The following is a 21087-nucleotide window of genomic DNA, read 5'->3' on the forward strand; positions in this document are numbered from 1 at the left end:
CGTCCCCGCCGTAGCCCTCAGTGGTTCACAACCCCACAACAGCAGTCCACTCACCCCACCGCCACCCCACACCAAACCCAGGGTTATTGCGCGGTTCCGCTCCCAGTGGACCCCCCTCCTGGAACGTCTCACACCAGACGGGAGCAACCCCAATGTTTGCGTGGCAGAGTAATTATGGTGTACGCGTACGTGGAGTGAGTGTCTGCGCAGCAATCGCCGACATAGAGCAGCTGATTCGGAATGAGGGGAACCAGCCCGCATTCGCCGAGGCAGATGGAAAACCTCCTTTAAAACCATCCACAGACTGGCCGGCATACCGGACTTCGACACCAATCCGCGGGATGGATTCCTGCCGGGGACCGACACGCCTTCCCGCCCGGAAAGCAGTAAGTTAGGCCGCACGGTTAACCGGGCGGGATAAGATAAAATAGGCTTCAAACAAAAGGAAATCTTCTTTTACGAAGCCTGTTAATCAAAGGCCTCATCGCCGACAGAAGAATTTCATTTATAAAGCAAGTTATACAACATTAGATACTCAGTTTCAGCACAGACAGCATGGACGACTGCAAACAAGCAGCAAGCTACTCTAGGAAATGCCCGAGTACCGTGCACACAGCCGCAAGTAAGCCAGGCGCACGCAACGAGAAGCAGCTGACACGGATCCTTTCCCAGCAACTTAGCCAGTGCTGTTAAGAAACAAGGAAGATAAGTGCCTGACTGGCTTATACTACAGGTAAAGTTATGATTTAACCATGATTCAACCTACAAAGTGTTTTCAATAAGTTGAGAAGCCGTGGAGATAAACTTCGCTAACAGAGAACTACGGAAAGGAAGCTGTATTTCTTCCCATTAGGAATGCAATAAACAACTCGCTAGGGCCTTACCATTGACTGGGGCTCAAAATAGCCTTACAAAGGCTGGAAAATAGTGGTACCAGAGCCCACTAGCTTCTAAAACATCGTGAAAAGAAGTATTAAAAATTAGAAACAGCTGGTTTTCTTGAATAAGAATTTTGAAATAAGCATGATATTTTTGTTCCCTTTTTCTTAAAAAAGTGCTAGATAGGGCGTAGGCTACGCGTGACAACTGGGCACATTACTTCACAATAACAACATTAACGATGGCAAATTTTTTGAGAGAGAACACAGGGGAATACACTGTTCCTGAAATCACAGAGCCAAGCAACAAGGCGTGCATGACGACTCAATTAACATAAACATGAACGTCTGTTCAAACAGCTTGCGCAGCAGGAAATCAGAGCTGAACAACTAGTTGCGCACAACATAAGCGACCCAGACCTTTGCTTTCCGCTCAGTCCTGGCGGAGAACAGTGACTGACGACCCAGGAAAGACGTCGTGCCGATCCGCACCGTGTGTTCATTGATCCAAGCACTGCTGCGGCCCTGACCTTCACACATTGGGAAAACTCCCTGCCTGCGCCACGCTCTTCCGAAGATTCTGTCTCTCGAGTTGGCTCTAGCGGTCGCTTTTGAAGACTAGGTGAGGCAGCAATTACCGCACCCCGACCTTCACACATTGGGAAAACTCCCTGCTCGCGCCACGCTCTTGCGAAGATTCTGTCTCTCGAGTTGGCTCTAGCGATCGCTTTTGAAGACTAGGTGAGGCTGCAATTACCGCACAAGAGAGGAATCCGCACCCTCTGGTGAGACGCCAGTTGAAAGCTATCGATAGTGAATTGAGGCGCCACGGCTCCCCCATGAGATATCGGTGGGTAAACTCTCTGGAGCAGCACACAAGGTGCACGAGCGCGGTTCACTGGAAACCATTCTGATTTTATCCCTACATTCGCTCGTAGATACTCGTACCGTTTCAGAACACGAAAGCTGATGTCCAACATTGAGAGAAAATGTTGCCACGTCTGCGAAATGTACGTGTTTTGCGCTGTAAGAGGCTCAAGATAAATCTGAGCTAAAGTAAGGGTAAAGAAAATCACATTTGTCCTTTCATTGCTGCGATGTTGGAGGAGTGACATAAGCAGTCCTGCATTGCACCGTGTCTATACATCTACATCTACATCCATGCTCCGCAAGCCACCTGACGGTGGTTAGCGGAGGGTACTTTGAGTACCTCTATCAGTTCTCCCTTCTATTCCAGTCTCGTATTGTTCGTTGAAAGAAAGTTTGTCGGTATGCCTCTGTGTGGGCTCTAATCTCTCTAATTTTATCCTCATGGTCTCTTCGCGAGATATACGTAGGAGGGAACAATATACTGCTTGACTCCTCGGTGAAGGTATGTTCTCGAAACTTCAACAAAAGCCCGTGCCGGGCTACTGAGCGTCTCTCCTGTAAAGTCTTCACTGGAGTTTATCTATCATCTCCGTAACGCTTTCGCGATTACTAAATGATCCTGTAACGAAGCGCGCTGCTCTCCGTTGGATCTTCTCTATCTCTTCTATCAACCCCATCTGGTACGGATCCCACAGTGGTGAGCAATATTCAAGCAGTGGACGAACAAGTATACTGTAACCTACTTCCTTTGTTTTCGGATTGCATTTCCTTAGGATTCTTCCAATGAATCTCAGTCTGGCATCTGCTTTACCGACGATCACCTTTATGTGATCATTCCATTTTAAATCACTCCTAATGCCTACTCCCAGATAATTTATGGAATTAACTGCTTCCAGTTGCTGACCTGCTATATTTTAGCTAAATCATAAAGGATCTTTCTTTCTATGTATTCGCAGCACATTACACGTGTCTACATTGAGACCCAAATGCTGCGCAACGGGAGATGACACCTCCTTCTTTCAATAGCGGCAGCGTCTGAGAGTTTCTGAAGTCGGTTGATGCAAGTAAATGAACTAAGCGGTCGGTATATGTATTCCATAAGGGGCCTCAAACCGCACTCTTTTAAAGGAAATCTGCCAGGAGATAAATCCAGGCAACTTTCGTTACGGTGTATTGGGCTGTGCCAGAGAAAGACAAGGCTTTTGCTGTGATTGTCTAAGTTAATCTATTACGCAAAAGGGAGGTGAAAACTGTACATAAGCGCGGAAGATGGATCTCCGTATCCACAGGAGCACAGTTATATGGCTAGACCCATTTTAATCTTTTGAGCTGCTGCGAAATTAACCAGTCATTTTGCAGAATGGTTCAAATGACTCTGAGCACTATGGGATTTAACATCTGAGGTCATGAGTCCCCTAGATTTAGAACTACTTAAATCTAACGAACTTAAGTACATCACAAACATCCATGCCCGAGGAAGGATTCGAACCTGCGGCCGTAGCAGCTGTGTGGTTCCGGACTGAAACGCCTAGAACCTCTCGACCACAGCCAATCATAATTACAAAAATTATTAATTAAATACTTAATCGAAATTTTACAGCCGGTTGTTTCTTCCACCTCCAGTCCTCAAACTCCCCTTAAAATTGTTTACTTTCATTCATGCTTTGTTCTCCACATTTCTCAGAGAAATTAGTGAATGACATTTCACAACGGTACTGAAGTGTGTATACACTGATTTCAAAATTTTGCAGAATACAAACCCGACATTGGCCGGGTATTTATTTTGGTGATTATCTGTTAGATATGAAAACAGAAAAAGAGCTGTGTTATATTTGAAGCATCGAAAATATTTCGTTTCCTAGTATTCGTAAAAACATTATATTCTGAAAAAGTCATATAAATAAATAAGCATAATGTGATGATGATAAGGTCCCATACTCCGAGGAGCGTAGGGGACGATGCGGGGGAGACCGGCACCGCCGACTATGCAAGATCCTAACGGAGGTGGTTTGTCATTGCCTTCCTCCGGCCATAAAGAGGATGAATGATGATGAAGACGACACAACAACACCCAGTCATCTCGAGGCATGGAAAATCCCTGACTCCGCTGGGAATCGAACCCCGGATCCCGTTCGCGGGAAGCGAGAACGTCACCTCAAGACCACGAGCTAATGTACAAATGCATAAATACAGTAAGCGATACAAACGTATAAATACAGTAAGGGATATGTGTACCAAGATTGGTTGAAATCGCTCCAATGCCTTAGGAGGAGAAGCAAAACAGACGCGCATGCGCGCGCACACACACGCAAACACACACACACACACATACACACACACACATTGCAAGTAGCCTGTTTATATGTTGGCAGCGTTAAAGACTGTGTTAATATCGCTGACAGCGCCCTGCGCCCTCGGCAAGAGATTCTGTGGTTGGACGGGCTAGCAGTTAGTGAGTGGATAGGGATGTGTATGTCCATGTTGTTTTCTTAGTGGAGACTGTGTGTTGGTAGGACACGCAGTGTGATGTGAGACGCAAGGAGAGGTATGATGAAGTATGTTTGATTGGTAATCTTTGGACAGTGGAATTATTGACAACAATGTAATTCGTGGAACTGGTTGTCACATGAATAAGGTAAAATTTTCTAAATATATTCTTTGACCTTCAACAAAATCTTTGTTTTGCTAAGCATATGCCTCCTATTAGTTAGAGTCTATAATAGTTAGAATCCGTTTATTTAGCTGGTTGTAATTGCTGCTTGCTGTAATTGCTGTAGTTCGTGTTATGAAGGTTTTCTATGAGGTAAGTGACTTATAAAAAAATGGTATTCGTGATTTAAATTAGTTTAGCCAATTAATAGAGTTAGAGGCAGTTTCACATTTCTTTAATTTCATATTTTTGGGCTTTTATTATTGTTATTATTTCTTGAAATTCAGGGCCATTATTTTGTGTTAATTGTTGGAAGTCATGTTGTCACTGTACAGCAGTCAGATTGCGTTTGGCTTGTATATTTTGCGTTATAAATGAATAGGCTAAGTTTGAGTTGTCTTTGTCAGGAAAACTTCTGCACGTCGGTGTTTAAATGCTAAAAACAATTAAAAACCTAGTTTCCACATACACACGCATAGCTGCACACTCTCAATGTACATACATTTTTATGATGTATATAGATTCTTCAGTAAGGATGATATACGAGGATTATTCGGAAAGAAACGAACGATCGGTCGCGAAATGGAAACCACAGTGAAAGTCCGATGACTTTTTGCACAGGTGTGTTGGGCAGTGTCTCTAGTACGCCCGTCGATCGCGTCACATCGTTCTTTTTAGTTCTGAACCCACAGGGAGCACATAAATATACCTAGAACAATAGTGTCTCCCGCTAAGTCCAAGATCTGGTGAGAAATTTCGCGTGAAGCTATGCAGCCAACATTACACAACTGTGGTGAGTTTTCTTCTTCAAGACAATTCTCAGCCCCATTCTGCAAGGGCAATGAAGATGCTCTTGCATCATTTTCAGTTGGAAATGTTTGATTACCCACAATACAGCCTGTAATTGTCTTCCACTGAGTTTCATCTCTGCTCGCATGAACCGCTAGCTATGAACACGACATTTTGGCTTAGACAATGAGCTGTAGGCCAGCGCAGAGAATGGGCGGAAAGCACTGACGGCCGCCTTCTATAACGAGAGTATTGGAAAGTTGGTACAACGCTACGACAAACGTATATGACGGATAATGACTATGGAGATAAGTAGGTGGAAATTGTAGCTAACAGTTGCAGATAAAACAGGTTTGATTTTCACTGTGGTTTCCATTTCGTAACCTATCGGTCCTTACTTTCCGAACATCCCTCGTACTTACAGTCACATTACGCCACTGAGCATGATGCTGTTCATTACAGTTTCACATACATGATAAATTTATTTTATTTTGCGACAGGTAGGATTTCCCTTGCACTTCTTCCACTGTAGAGAATTTATTTTCAACAGGAACAGGTTTTTCTACCGCCGAGGGTAGATGTAAAGACACTGGATGGGTCAGGGAGCGTTGGACAGACTCCTAACACGCGCGCTTTGTCACGTGCAGAGAACCCCAAGACCAGGCTGTGTTCGCCTTCTGTTGACTTGCCAGTAGGGACGAGGAGACGTACGACGACAGCTGGTGGGCGGGGAACAGGCTCTGGCGCAGCAAGAGGCCCATACCAACAAGCGCAACAGGTGGCCAGTGATGCAGCTACTGCTGCTACGGTGGTGGTAGGGGTGCGTTTACAGCGGCGTCTCTGTCTGCAAGCGTCTGCTGGTGTCGTAACCGCTGCAAACGTTGTTTTGATACAGCTGCGTATACACTAACGAGCGAATTGTGAATAATGGTAATATCAGTAACAGAAATAGTAATGATAATAATAATAATAATGAAAGTAATACTGACAGTAATTCTTATTTACAGAGTTACTACAGCAGACCTTGAGCTGATTTGAAATTTCCTGGTAGATTAATACTGTTCTGGGCTGGTACGCTAACCTCGGAGAAGATATATTGGCGGAGTTAAATAAGTGAAGGCGGCTCGTGAGTCATTCTTGAGTAACTCAGTCTGCAGAGTAGTTGCTGTCATCATCGCACCACACTACCTCAACTGCGCGTCTGCATGTCACGTGGACTATAGTTTTTCTGCATTCGTTTCCTATACTGTTGCTTCCTCCCTTAAGTGCACGTTTCTCCAGGTTAAACTTCTGGTTTCTCTTGACAGCTAATGCGCTCTAGGAGATACCTCTGGAGCAGAATGCGTTTATGAATATCCTCAAGTGCTACCTCTATCTCTTGCAGTTTCTATTTTTGTCAAGCACGCGTCCTTGGATTTCTTATTAAGAAAATAGCCGAATATCCGGGTCCACAATCTTATAGGGCTCATGCCATAGAAACCAGCACACCTCTTATAAATGGTGTCTGTATATACAGGGTGAGTCACCTAACGTTACCGCTGGATATATTTCGTAAACCACATCAAATACTGACGAACCGATTCCACAGACCGAACGTGAGGAGACGGGCTAATGTAATTGTTTAATACAAACCATACAAAAAGTGCACGGAAGTATGTTTTTTAACAGAAACCGACGTTTTTTTTAAATGGAACCACGTTAGTTTTGTTAGCACATCTGAACATATAAACAAATACGTAATCAGTGCCGTTTGTTGCATTGGAAAATGTTAATTACATCTGGAGATATTGTAACCAAAATTTGACGCTTGAAACCTCAGACGTTCAGTTGCGTGTTGTAACAAAACACGGGCCACCGTCGGCGAGCAGCATCTGCAGGGACATGTTTACGATGACGACCGTGCTTACGAGTGTCGCTGTAGTGCACTGTTGTGGTTTGGTCTAGCTGTCGCAGTGTCCGCATGTAGCGCTTGCTGCTATTGTTATTCTGCATTCGTCTCCGCACGCAGACCACCGTGTTACCAGACATCTGTGATAGTGTAGTGTTGTAGGAACTGTGACCATGGTGTATTCGAACTCTGAAAAGGCGGAGATGATACTCATCTATGGCGAGTGTCGACGAAATGCAGCTGAAGCCTGCAGGGTGTATGCAGAACGGTACCCGGACAGAGAGCATCCGACGTGCCGCACATTGCAGAACATCTACCGCCAACTGTATGCAACAGGTATGGTCGAAGCACGCAAACGGGTCCGTAACAGGCCCGTCACAGGAGAAGCGGGTGCAGTTGGTGTGTTAGCTGCTGTTGCCATGAACCCACACATGAGTACACGGGACATTGCGAGAGCCGGTGGACTGAGTCAAAGTAGTGTCATGCGCATACGGCATCGTCACCGCTTTCACCCGTTTCATGTGTCGCTACATCAGCAATTACATGGTGATGACTTTAATCGTCGAGTGCAATTCTGTCAATGGGCATTAACAGAGAATGCGTTGCAGCTCTACCTGTTTACCGATGAAGAGGGTTACACAAACCACGGGGCAGTGAATCTACGGAACATGCATTACTGGTCTGTGGACTATCCTCGCTGGCTCAGACAGGTAGAGCGACATCGACCGTGGACTGTAAATGTATGGTGCGGAATCACTGGCGACCACCTCATTGGTCCTCACTTCGTTGCAGGGGCCCAAACAGCTGCAACATACATCACGTTTCTACAGAATGATCTGCCAACGTTGCTCGAAAATGTCCCACTGGAAACGCGTCGACGTATGTGGTATCAGCATGATGGTGCACCTGCACATTCCGCAATTAACACTAGGCCGACACTTGACAGGATGTTCGACGGGCGTTTCATTGGACGTGGAGGACGCATAAATTGGCCAGCCCATTCTCCTGATCTTACACCTCTGGACTTCTTTCTGTAGGGTACGTTAAAGGAGAATGTGTACCGTGATGTGCCTACAACCCCAGAGGATATGAAAAAACGTATTGTGGCAGCCTGCGGCGACATTACACCAGATGTACTGCGGCGTGTACGACATTCATTACGCCAGAGATTGCAGTTGTGTGCAGCAAATGATGGCCACCACATTGAACATCTATTGGCCTGTCATGTCGGGACACACGCTATTCCACTCCGTAATTGAAAACGGAAACCACGTGTGTACGTGTACCTCACCCCTCATGGTAATTTACATGTGCGTCAGTGAAAAAGACAAATAAAAAGGTGTTAGCATGTGAACGTAATTTGCTGTTCCAGTCTCTTCTGTACCGAAGGTCCATCACCGTTCCCTTTGGATCCCTTCGTAATTCGGTGCTCTCCGATACACACGATCGAACAGCGGAGGAATGGTACTCAAGCGTCAACTTTAGGTTACAATGGTTCAAATGACTCTGAGCGCTATGGGACTCAACTGCTGAGGTCATTAGTCCCCTAGAACTTAGAACTAGTTAAACCTAACTAACCTAAGGACATCACAAACATCCATGCCCCAGGCAGGATTCGAACCTGCGACCGTAGCGGTCTTGCGGTTCCAGACTGCAGCGCCTTTAACCGCACGGCCACTTCGGCCGGCCTAGGTTACAATATCTCCGGATGTAATTAACATTTTACAATGCAACAAACGGCACTGATTACGTATTTGTTTATATGTTCAGATGTGCTAACAAAACTAACGGGGTTCCATTTAAAAAAACGTAGGTTTGTATTAAAAAACATACTTCCGTGCATTTTTTTATGGTTTGTATTAACCAATTACACTAGCCCCTCTCCTCACGTTCGGTCTGTGGAATCGAGTCGTCAGTATTTGATGTGGTTTACGAAATACATCCAGCGGTAATGTTACGTGACTCACCATATATATATATATATATATATATATATATATATATATATATATATATATATATCGAAAGTCATTCTTGACCGATAGGGTAGACACACATTCGTGTTTTTGTATAGTGCTACCACAAAAATGGTTCAAATGGCTCTGAGCATTATGGGACTTAACATCTGAGGTCATCACTTCCCTAGAACTTAGAACTACTTAAACCTAATTAACCGTAAGGACTTCACACACGTCCATGCCTGAGGCAGGATTCGAACCTGCGGCCGTAGCGGTCGCGCGGTTTCAGACTGAAGCGCCTAGAACCGCTCGGCCACCCCGGCCGGCAGTGATGCCAGATATGGCTATAAATGAATATTGATTTCTTCTTTTATACAACACTCTTTTGTACAACACAACAATAATAACAGAATTTTTAAGTTCCGACAAAATCACCCCACTACGATAGACCCAAATCCTATCCAGGACGAGATAACCTATCATTGGAATAGCTGTTTTTTTATTTGCAGTCGTAAATAATGGGGATATCGAATTAAGCTATATCACTGTTACAACTAAGTTATTTTGGCTTTGGGTAGGCTATTTGGTCTTTTCCATGAATATTTAAAGTTTCTTGATTTACAACATATGGAAGCAGCCAGATGGGAATTGAACAAACGCGTTAATTACAATAAATGCTCAAGTAGAGAAATTAAAATATTTAGTAGACCCTAGCTGTTACCCACCGTTTGTGTCGCATATCAGTAATTTTGTTGTGATGTGTGGCAGTGAGCAAAAAGCGTCTGATGTAGCGCATAGTTCTAAGAAAGTTCAAGCTGCGAAAGTTAATCGAATCCTGCAAGCCTCAAGAGTCATGTCATGTCATTGGGAACTTAGTTGCAAGACTTCAGGCGGTCTTAAGAGCTACAGAGACATTAGCATCGCCACAAGCCTGTCGAATTTTAGGTGCTGAGCGTCACGTGTCACTTACACATTCCACGATGCTTGAAGACTCACAATGACGTCATCACTTAAAGGCTGTACTACAAACAAAGAACCACACATTTACGTCTAGAACTTGGAAGGCCTTTGATGAGGCTGCATTTCAATATGATCTGCTAACTGACTGCGTTAATCATAAATTAATCATCACAGGGGAATGGATCAAAATTCTAGGCACTGTAATACATTAAAATGGAAAGAAGCAACGGTTGTTGTGTGTTACGCTGGGTGTTAAAATCTCGCATTCAGTACTAGGCGAGACAGAAAACCACTAAGAACTCTACTTCTGTACGAATGTACAGAATCGAGGCATTTTTAAATGCAATATAATTAGAAGATATTAGGCATGTTTTCAGGTTCGATTTACAGCAAGGCAATAGAAACACATGCATTATGTACCTACACATCAGCACTGTATACATTCCTTATTGAAACGTCTCTTCATCGCTATACACACAGAAATTTAGTAAAATTACTAGGTTACCAGTAGATAACATCTCTTATTCAATCGTCAGAATTCTCGTGAAATTTCTGTGTATATAATGTAGAGTCGTTTGAATAAGAGATGCATACAGTACCGGTGTGTAGGTACATAATGGATGTGTTTCTGTTGTCTTGCTGTAAGTCGAACCCGAAAACATGCGTTATACTTTCTAAGTACATTGAGTTTAAAAAGTGCCTCGATTCATTACATTCGTATAGAAGTAGAGTTTTTAATGGTTTCTCTGTCTCACCTAGAAATGGATCCAAGATTTTATCACCCAGTGTAACACTCACCAACCGATGCTTACTTCCATTTTAATGAATTATAGTGATTGCATTTTTTATCCATTCGCCCGTGATGATTGATTTATGATGAACACAGTCAATTAAGAGATCGTAATGAAATGCAGGCACACCAAAAGCCTCCCAGGTTCCATAAGCAAAGGTATGATTCTTTGTCTGGTGTACAGTCTTTGTGATGCCGTTGTTGTGTCTTCCAGCATCTTTGAATGTATGAGAGGCACGTCACGCTCAATGTCTAAAATTCGTCGAGCTTGTGGGTATGTTAATGTCTCTGTAGCTCTTAAGACCGTCTGACGTTCTACAACCAAGTTCCAGCGGACATGAGATTGCTCTGGGGTTTGCTGGATTCGAGTAACTATCGCAGCTTGAGCTCTCTTAGAACTACGCACTAAATCAGAAGCTTGCGAGGTTTACTGCAATATTTCAAGTATGGTTCTTGGGCATACCGTCCAGTTTTATTGTTGAATCTCCACCGAAACTGTCTAGCAATGCCAGCTGGTATAACAACTCAATATCGCAAGCCACACGCAGAATAACATTGGATCTGCACTGTCACATAATAATCCATAAACTCTAAGAGTTTCCGATCGCGTCAGCTTCGCCTGCATCCTGCTCAGTTGTACCATATTTAACACCTAAAAATATACAACTTTCTAAAGTAGCCTATGCTTTCATCAGGGTAAATGCTATCTCTAGACCAAATTTCGTGGTAATCGATACAGTCATGTAAACTTAACAGACAGCATTATTTTCCCATTTAGTAATGTTGGTATTAGTACGGAAGAGAGGATTAAACACCTTGAGGACTGAATCAGCATTGCATTCACTATCGGAGAATCGAACATATCAAGCAATAAAAGCGTTTTCAACAATATGATGAAATTCATAAGTTCCAGAGTAGATAGCTTTTTCGAAGTGGAAATATGCTTCCTTTATTTGCGTACTATTCTTCAAATCAATATCTCGTCTACATACTCTGTACGGTAGCCTATGTCGTTCCTTAGCGTTAAAGCTAGCTCACGTCTAATTTTATGGATATCGGTACAGCGGTTTACTCATGAAAAAATAGCAGACAGATTTACTTTAGCAGTTATAATATTAGTACGAAAATATTAACTGGCGTGTACTAAATATGTAGAGGATTATACTCTGAAGCGCCAAAGAAACTAGTATAAGCATGCGTATTCAAATGCAGAGATATGTATAGAGCAGAATACGGCGGTACCGTCGGCAATATGTAGGATGACAAGTGTCTGGCGCAGTTTATAGAACGTTTACTACTACTATAATACTAGGTTATCCGGATTTACGTGAATTTAAACGTGGTGTTATAATCTAGGCACGAGCGATGGCAAACAGCATATGGAGACAACCTCATGAGTCCATTGAGCCTGCTTGTCAGCCGGAGGCTGTTCAAGCTGATGGAGGCTCTGTATTGGTGTGGGGCGAGTGCGGTTAGAGTGATATGCGACCCCTGATACCTCTAGATACTACTCTGACAGGTAACACGTACATGAGCATCCTGCCTGATCACCTGCATCCAGTGATGAATTCAGGGGGTGGCCCGGGGGGAAAAATCCCTCCCACCCCCGAAATTGGAAATTCCCCCCATAGAAATTCATATCTATAGTTGTGGTGAAACATAAAAATTATCACCTGGTCTGCTAACTTGTACCGTTGTGACAAAATTTAAACTATGCCAGCTGCTGTTGCTAACGACGTTTGGAGTCAGTTATGGAGAAGTCCTGATGACATGCAGCTTTTACAAGCAAAATGAATGTGTAACACAATAGGTGGCCGCTGGGTCCCTATAGTTTGGTTTCGTTACATATCGGTTCAGTTTGGAACACTTAGCGTCGATTGTTCTGTTTTTATTATTATTACTATCGCCAACACCAATAAATTAGCAGTTGCTGTATAATAAGTGTGTGGTAAAGCTAAGCGTTGCAAGGTGTATTGGCAACGCCAAATGTGGAATAAGTCAGCCTTTCCTCTCTCATGTCTTCCCTCACCGCACCTCCAATCGGCCCAACGTACAAGCTAAGCCCTTAGCTACGCAGCCCACCTTCGCTGCGAACTTTATTCCTATCCACCACTCGTGTCTATACCTTATTTGCCCTTAGAATAAACCTGATGTCGCAAAACACGTCCCTGGGTATTGCTACGGAATTGGAAGTAGCATCTGACATTATAAAAGATTGTTTAAATTTTTTTATTGCATTACTGGGACTGTTTCCAGGATTTAACAGCCATATAGAGATTTAACAGCCATATAGATTTTTCCTAATCGATGAGTCCAAAGCTCAAACCAAATATTTGTGTACACTTGACAATGATTTTCGCGGTGTCAATGGGAATACACAATTTTTGCCTAAAGAAGCGGTACATTCCACCGTGAGTGGGACGTTTGGGAACGCCGCTCTACGAGTATTATCTAAGCTTTCATTGCTGTATAAAAACTCAATGCATTGTTGAAAATGTTGTAAGGTTGTAACAGTCAAGCCGGCCGGAGTGGCCGTGCGGTTCTAGGCGCTACAGTCTGGAACTACGTGACCGCGACGGTCGCAGGTTCGAATCCTGCCTCGGGCATGGATGTATGTGATGTCCTTAGGTTAGTTAGGTTTAAGTAGTTCTAAGTTCTAGGGGACTGATGACCTCAGAAGTTAAGACCCATAGTGCTCAGAGCCATTTGAATTTGAACCACAGTAACTTTAATCTCCATGAGATTTCATGATGATCCCAATACAACTTGAATATTGATCACATCTATAATGGGTTAGGATTTACTGTTAAAATTGGTAACGTGTCAGGATTGGCAAGGAAGGGAAAGCAGTAGGCACCCGTTAAGGTGAAGGAGTTACTCATTTTTATAACAGCATTGTTGTTTAATGTAGTAAAGAAAGGCAGGCCTAGAGAAGCCGCAGAAACTGAATGGACTGCCGCCCAAGAGAGCAGAAGAGGAGAGCGTCTGGTCGGGACGGAAGCTGCCAGCAGAAGAGAGCGGACGGCGTGTCCGCTCCGGGCGGCTGGCCGCTGTTCCACCTCCACGTGACCACCCCCAGACCTCCCTACTGGTAGGCGAAATCGTAGACGCGCAGTTCGGTAGCGTTACCTCGTCACCAGCACGTGAATTTAGCTGCTGATGGGTCAACAAGTGAGTTTCAAAGTGGTTCTGTCCTGTTTTGCAACGTGACTAATCAGCCGCAACTAGCCGCCAGGCAGAAGGCACTGACGGACAGCAAGTGAAAAATAAAAATCAAATTTTATACTATTAAATCCATTCAGTATCGGACCCCACTGTATTAAGTGAAATTAACAAGTTTTGTAACAAAGACCTGAATGCTAAAATCTGAACGGTTTGGTTGATCTTAACGATCGACATTTCGTAGAGAATCGCATCATTAAAATGAGAATCGTTGTAAATATAAACTCTGTAACTTTATTTGTTTAAAAGATACATCAAATTTAAATTATCAGTATTTTCAGTTAAGCATCAGACCATAATTTCCGCCACAGCGATGACAGCATGACACCTTGTTGAATCATGAGGTAATAGAATATCTGTTGTAAAGTTTAGTGCATAATAGTTACTTTTGTTCTTTATTTATTCATCAAAAAGTACATTGGTGCAAGACTACTGCCCGTGACATTCAAAGTTAAGAAGGAAATTTTATTGGTTTTACGTAAAAGTATTTAACGTTTATTATGTAATGGATACTATTGTAACATTTTTTAGAACGTGAAAGTAGTCAAGCTTTGATTATTTAAATGTGTTACAATGTAAAGTAATGTAGAATAAGCTGTATCCAATTAGATGGACCGCTTCAGGAAAGGAGAATGCGCTAGTCAGTAGAGCGAAGATGTTCGGCGCGCGGGAAACGCGGTCGGCGACGGGCAGAGAACACTTCCGGTCGAGACACCGAAGGGTACAGTTCGGATTGAGACGCGAAAACCGGACAGCGGGTCTTTAGCCAGCTAGGGAATGAAACGACTTAGAAAATGTCGCGTTGTGTGCTATCGCAGGACTTTGTCTCTGAGCGGTCAGCTGCAGCTCTCCTCGTGTGAACTCTAACCTTTCGCATAGTTAACGAGGTGGAATATCGAACTTGTAATTCGCGGTGAGATTGTGAATGATCGAACTGTGTCCAATGGATATGCTGTAAGTAGGCTGTTTAGGTTTTTTTATTGGTAACGCCACGTAGCGCTCTGTATGAAAATCGCTGGCTGTGCTGTGTGCAGTCTGTGGCTGGTTTACATTATTGTTTGCTCTTGTAGGGCAGGTGGATGTTAACAGCGCGTAGCGTTGCGCAGTTGGAGGTGAGCCGCCAGCAGTGGTGGATGTGGGGAGAGAAATGGCGTAGTTTTGAGAGCGAATGATCTGGACGTGTGTCCATCAGAGACAGTAAATTTGTAAGACTGCATGCCATGAACTGCTATATATATTATGACTTTTGAACACCATTAGTCCGCAGCTCGTGGTCGTGCGGTAGCGTTCTCGCTTCCCGCTCCCGGGTTCCCGGTTTCGATTCCCGGCGGGGTCAGGGATTTTCTCTGCCTCGTGATGACTGGGTGTTGTCTGATGTCCTTACGTTAGTTAGGTTTAAGTAGTTCTAAGTTCTAGGAGACTGATGACCATAGATGTTGAGTCCCATAGGGCTCAGTGCCATTTGAACCATTTTTTAACACCTTTAAGGTAAATACATTGTTTGTTCTTTATCAAAATCTTTCATTTGCTAACTACGCCTATCAGTAGTTAGTCCCTTCAGTAGTTCGAATCTTTTATTTTTCTGGCAGTATTGGCGCTCGCTGTATTGCAGTACTTCTAGTAATGAAGATTTTTGTGAGGTAAGTGATTCATGAAAGGTATAGGTTATTGTTGGTTAGTGCCATTGTTTTGTAGTGCCTATTAAAAGTCAGATTGCGTTGCGCTAAAAAATATTGTGTCTCAGTTTAGTGTTGATCAGTATAGGTAAAGATCGAAATGTCTCAGTACGTTCAGCTCTGCTCAGCTTATTTGAAAGTCAAATAATGTAAGTGGTTTATCAGCAAAGTAATTCAGTAATTATTCTAAGGGGACGTTTCATAATGCCCTCGAGTGTAACAGTAACTCTAAATACGACCACTTTCGCTATTAGTTTGCTTTCTGAATAAACATTATTCTAAACAAATCGCAACTGAGGTCGTTATTGGTTCCCGATATTACACTCCTGGAAATGGAAAAAAGAACACATTGACACCGGTGTGTCAGACCCACCATACGTGCTCCGGACACTGCGAGAGGGCTGTACAAGCAATGATCACACGCACGGCACAGCGGACACACCAGGAACTGCGGTGTTGGCCGTCGAATGGCGCTAGCTGCGCAGCATTTGTGCACCGCCACCGTCATTGCCAGCCAGTTTGCCGTGGCATACGGTGCTCCATCGCAGTCTTTAACACTGGTAGCATGCCGCGACAGCGTGGACGTGAACCGTATGTGAAGTTGACGGACTTTGAGCGAGGGCGTATAGTGGGCATGCGGGAGGCCGGGTGGACGTACCGCCGAATTGCTCAACACGTGGGGCGTCAGGTCTCCACAGTACATCGATGTTGTCGCCAGTGGTCGGCGGAAGGTGCACGTGCCCGTCGACCTGGGACCGGACCGCAGCGACACACGGATGCAGCCCAAGACCGTAGGATTCTACGCAGTGCCGTAGGGGACCGCACCGCCACTTCCCAGCAAATTAGGGACACTGTTGCTCCTGGGGTATCGGCGAGGACCATTCGCAACCGTCTCCATGAAGCTGGGCTACGGTCCCGCACACCGTTAGGCCGTCTTCCGCTCACGCCCCAACATCGTGCAGCCCGCCTCCAGTGGTGTCGCGACAGGCGTGAATGGAGGGACGAATGGAGACGTGTCGTCTTCAGCGATGAGAGTCGCTTCTGCCTTGGTGCCAATGATGGTCGTATGCGTGTTTGACGTCGTGCAGGTGAGCGCCACAGTCAGGACTGCATACGACCGAGGCACACAGGGCCAACACCCGACATCATGGTGTGGGGAGCGATCTCCTACACTGGCCGTACACCACTGGTGATCGTCGAGGGGACACTGAATAGTGCACGGTACATCCAAACCGTCATCGAACCCATCGTTCTACCATTCCTAGACCGGCAAGGGAACTTGCTGTTCCAACAGGACAATGCACGTCCGCATGTATCCCGTGCCACCCAACGTGCTCTAGAAGGTGTAAGTCAACTACCCTGGCCAGCAAGATCTCCGGATCTGTCCCCCATTGAGCATGTTTGGGACTGGATGAAGCGTCGTCTCACGCGGTCTGCACGTCCAGCACGAACGCTGGTCCAACTGAGGCGCCAGGTGGAAATGGCATGGCAAGCCGTTCCACAGGACTACATCCAGCATCTCTACGATCGTCTGCATGGGAGAATAGCAGCCTGCATTGCTGCGAAAGGTGGATATACACTGTACTAGTGCCGACATTGTGCATGCTCTGTTGCCTGTGTCTATGTGCCTGTGGTTCTGTCAGTGCGATCATGTGATGTATCTGACCCCAGGAATGTGTCAATAAAGTTTCCCCTTCCTGGGACAATGAATTCACGGTGTTCTTATTTCAATTTCCAGGAGTGTATTATTACTGTCGTTATATGTTATATTAACTTTGTATTTCGCAGACTTCCCATCGGCCAGAAAATTTAACCAAAGGGTCACAAGTTTCTAATTCAGTTCGTGTAATGCGACACGTGCGATTCAACCCTTTGACGAGTTTGAGCCGATACATTTTGACGAAGAGCAACCGAATGTGAGCCCGATCATCTATGGGGTGTTAGCTCGCAAGTATACAGCAGCATGGAGAACTGTCTACGATCTGTCTCCGGATTGAAGAGTACAATAACAGTTAACAATTACAGATATGCTGACAAGCCGCTCGAAAACCTAAACGACTGACAGAAGATGCGAAGAAAACAGGGAAGGTACGATAACGTTATGAAACAGCAGATAATAAGTTCAATGAAAATTAAAAATCAGACTTTATCGCATATGCGAGCAAGACTAATGTTTATTAAGTATTGTTTGAAGATCTCTGGTATATTTAAGTATGATTACAAACATAATAAGGAAATACCTGTTATGAATAAATAATGCATTTCTAGAAATCACCAGTATCTGCTGAAGACGCAAAACAGCTGACAAACTGCGGGAGTGTTTGGTATCCACACTATGCTACAAAAATCCACGTATGGATATCTGCAGTTCTGAAAGCTGACTATATTGTCTGTATTCGTCTGCAGTGTTTATTGAAAAGTTCACTGTAGGTTGCTCAGAAGATAGATGAAATAGCCAACAGTTCAGATTTCAGTCTTCCCCTCAGAGTAGGACTTGCACCATACGTCCTTAATTATTTGCAAGATCTATTCGAGTCTCTGCTTCTCCTACAGTTCTATCCAGCAAACGCTCTCTCTAGGCAGTTACTCCTGATGCATTAACATGCGTCCTATCGTCCTCACCCTCCTCGCTTTCATTGTTTTCTTTATACTACTTTCTTCGTTCTTCTATGGAGAACATTCTCATTTCTTACCTTGCTAAACTAAACTACTAAACTCCATCAGGCCCAGGAAGGCCCAACGGTACCGACCGGCCGCCGTGTCATCCTCGTGTCACAGGCGTCGCTGGATGCGGATATGGAGTGGCATATGGTCAGCACACCGCTCTCACGGCCGTAAGTCAATTTATGAGACCGGAGCCGCTGCCTCTCAGTCAAGTAGCTCCTCGGTTTGCCTCACCAGGGCTGAGTGCACCCCGCTTGTCAACAGCGCGCGGCAGACCGCGTGGTTACCCATCCAAGTGCTAGCCCAGCCCGAGACCTCTTAACTTTGGTGATCTGACGGAACCGGTGTTACTACTGCGGCAGGGCCGTTGGCTCTTGTCTTAATCATCCACCAAATTATCAACATTCTTCCATACTATAACACCTCAAACGCTTTGGTTCTCTTTTGTTTCAGTTTTCCGCTGTCTGTGATTCACTAACCTACGTTGCTGTGCTACAAATGTACAATTTAGAAAATTTCTTCCTCAATGTAAGGCCAATGTATGATTCAAGTTGAATTCTCTTGGCCAGCACTCCCCTCTCTACCTGTGCTTGTCTGCTTTTTACGTTTGCTTTTTTTTCCCTCCAACGTGGGTTATTTTGCTTCCAAGGTAGCGTGATACCTTAACTTTATCTGCTGTGTAATCACCAAATTTGATATTAGGTTTCTAGCAACTCTCATTTCTCCTTTGGTCTTGTTCTGCTTTACTCTCAATCCATTTTCTTTACGCTGTATAATCCGTTCAACAGATCCTGTAATTCTCCTTCACTTGCTCTGAGAATATAAATACCATCGGTGAATCTTACGTGTATCATTTATATTATTTCACCTTTAGTTTGAACCCCATTCTTCAACCTTTCTTTCGTTTGGTTCATTGCTTCTTGCATTCACAGATTGAACTGTAGGGGTGAAGGACTGCAACCCTGTTTTGATCCTCTATCAATGGTTCAAATGGCTCTGAGCACTATGGGACTCAACTGCTGAGGTTATTAGTCCCCTAGAACTTAGAACTAGTTAAACCTAACTAACCTAAGGACATCACAAACATCCATGCCCGAGGCAGGATTCGAACCTGCGACCGTAGCGGTCTTGCGGTTCCAGACTGCAGCGCCTTTAACCGCACGGCCACTTCGGCCGGCGATCCTCTATCAATCCGAGCACTTCTTTCTTGGTCATCCAGTCTTATTGTTCCTTTTTTGTTCTTTCACTTACTGTGTATTAACAGTCTTTCACTATAGCTTATTCCTATTTTTATCAGAATTTCGAATATCTTTCCCCACTTTAAATTGTCGAAAGCTCTTTCTATCTCGATAAATCCTATGAACCGGTTTTGATTTTTTCTATAGTCTTACTTTCGTCACGAAACGCGTCAGATACCACTTTTAAGGTGTCTTTGCCTTTCCTAAAGCCAAACGGATCGGCATCTAATCCTTTATTGTCATCTTCAATTTTCTTTTCTGTTTTTAAGTTCATCCTTCTTGTCAGCAGCTTTGGTGCATGAGCTGTTAAGCTGATTGTTCGACAGCTCTCGCACTTGTCGGCCCTTGCTGTCTTCGGAATTATGTGGAAGATTTTATTCCAGAAGTCTGCAACTCGGCAAGTGATGATCGAAGAGATCGTTGTTTTAATAAGAAATCTACGGACACCAGTGACTGAAGGCCGCCCCCCCCCCCCCACCCTTCGACCACACAGGATGTGGAATTCTCCCTATACGTCGGTCAGGGGGCCTGAAGATGGCGTAATGTAATGCGGAAACTAGTTGCACAAAAAAAAAAAGACTGGAAGTTAAGGCGTCTGAAAGCGTCTTGATTTTTCATTTTATGTTGAGCAGCTGAGGTCCCGGAACCATCTTGTTCAAATATTCGCTTACAAAACCTTGTTTTTGATTAAGACGTAGTTTGCTACTCACCTTTGAACAACAGCCGTAGATTTACCCGTTTAGGACGCTGACCAGCTAGTTTGGAAAAGTAGAGAAGGAAATTACTTCCCGTGGCTTGGTTCTTTTCTCATCTATACCGCAAAAATAAACTGTGTAATTAGGGTTCTATTTCCTCAATGTATGAATGTCCGAAATTTTGAGGCGAATGAAATGCCTTTGAAGTTATGACGCCCGCAGATGTTAGATGTTTTGTATGTATCTCTGCGACATGCATCTTTCAGGTAATTTCTATCGCAAGTCACAAACGACCATGAGAAGCAATATTCATCTCTCTTACCTAGATTCTTGACATTAATGCATGCCTGTTTAGCGGCAATATGTTGCGGAAGGGGAATGTAAGTGGACCCCGCCTTAACTGGATCAAAAACTTGTGAGTACACATCAAGGTGGAGTATGTGGCTCAGTGCCCCATTGGAGTCTCTTTCATTCATATCAGAAATATCAGGAAACACTTCAGTGTGACGCTCTCGGTAAAAGTTCCATACCACTCTACAGTTGACATGTCCTGAAATGTCACTTCATCCTTATAATGCTGTTCTCTGCTGCAGCATCATTACTGACTTCTTTACAGGGATGCGTCGGCACACAGTCGACAGCTGCTTTGCACCTGATGGCAGCATAGCGTTGGGAGTTGACGATTTCAGGGAGCTCCCTTTCCAACACTGCTCACACAAGAAAAAAGGCGGCCGTATATTGAAACCTAGCACTGACATTATCACTGCAAGACTGTAGGATCCAGCGCTGAGAGGACCTGCAACCAAAGG

The sequence above is a fragment of the Schistocerca nitens genome, chromosome 4 (assembly GCF_023898315.1).
Source record: "Schistocerca nitens isolate TAMUIC-IGC-003100 chromosome 4, iqSchNite1.1, whole genome shotgun sequence".
NCBI classification, from domain to species: Eukaryota; Metazoa; Arthropoda; class Insecta; order Orthoptera; family Acrididae; genus Schistocerca; species Schistocerca nitens.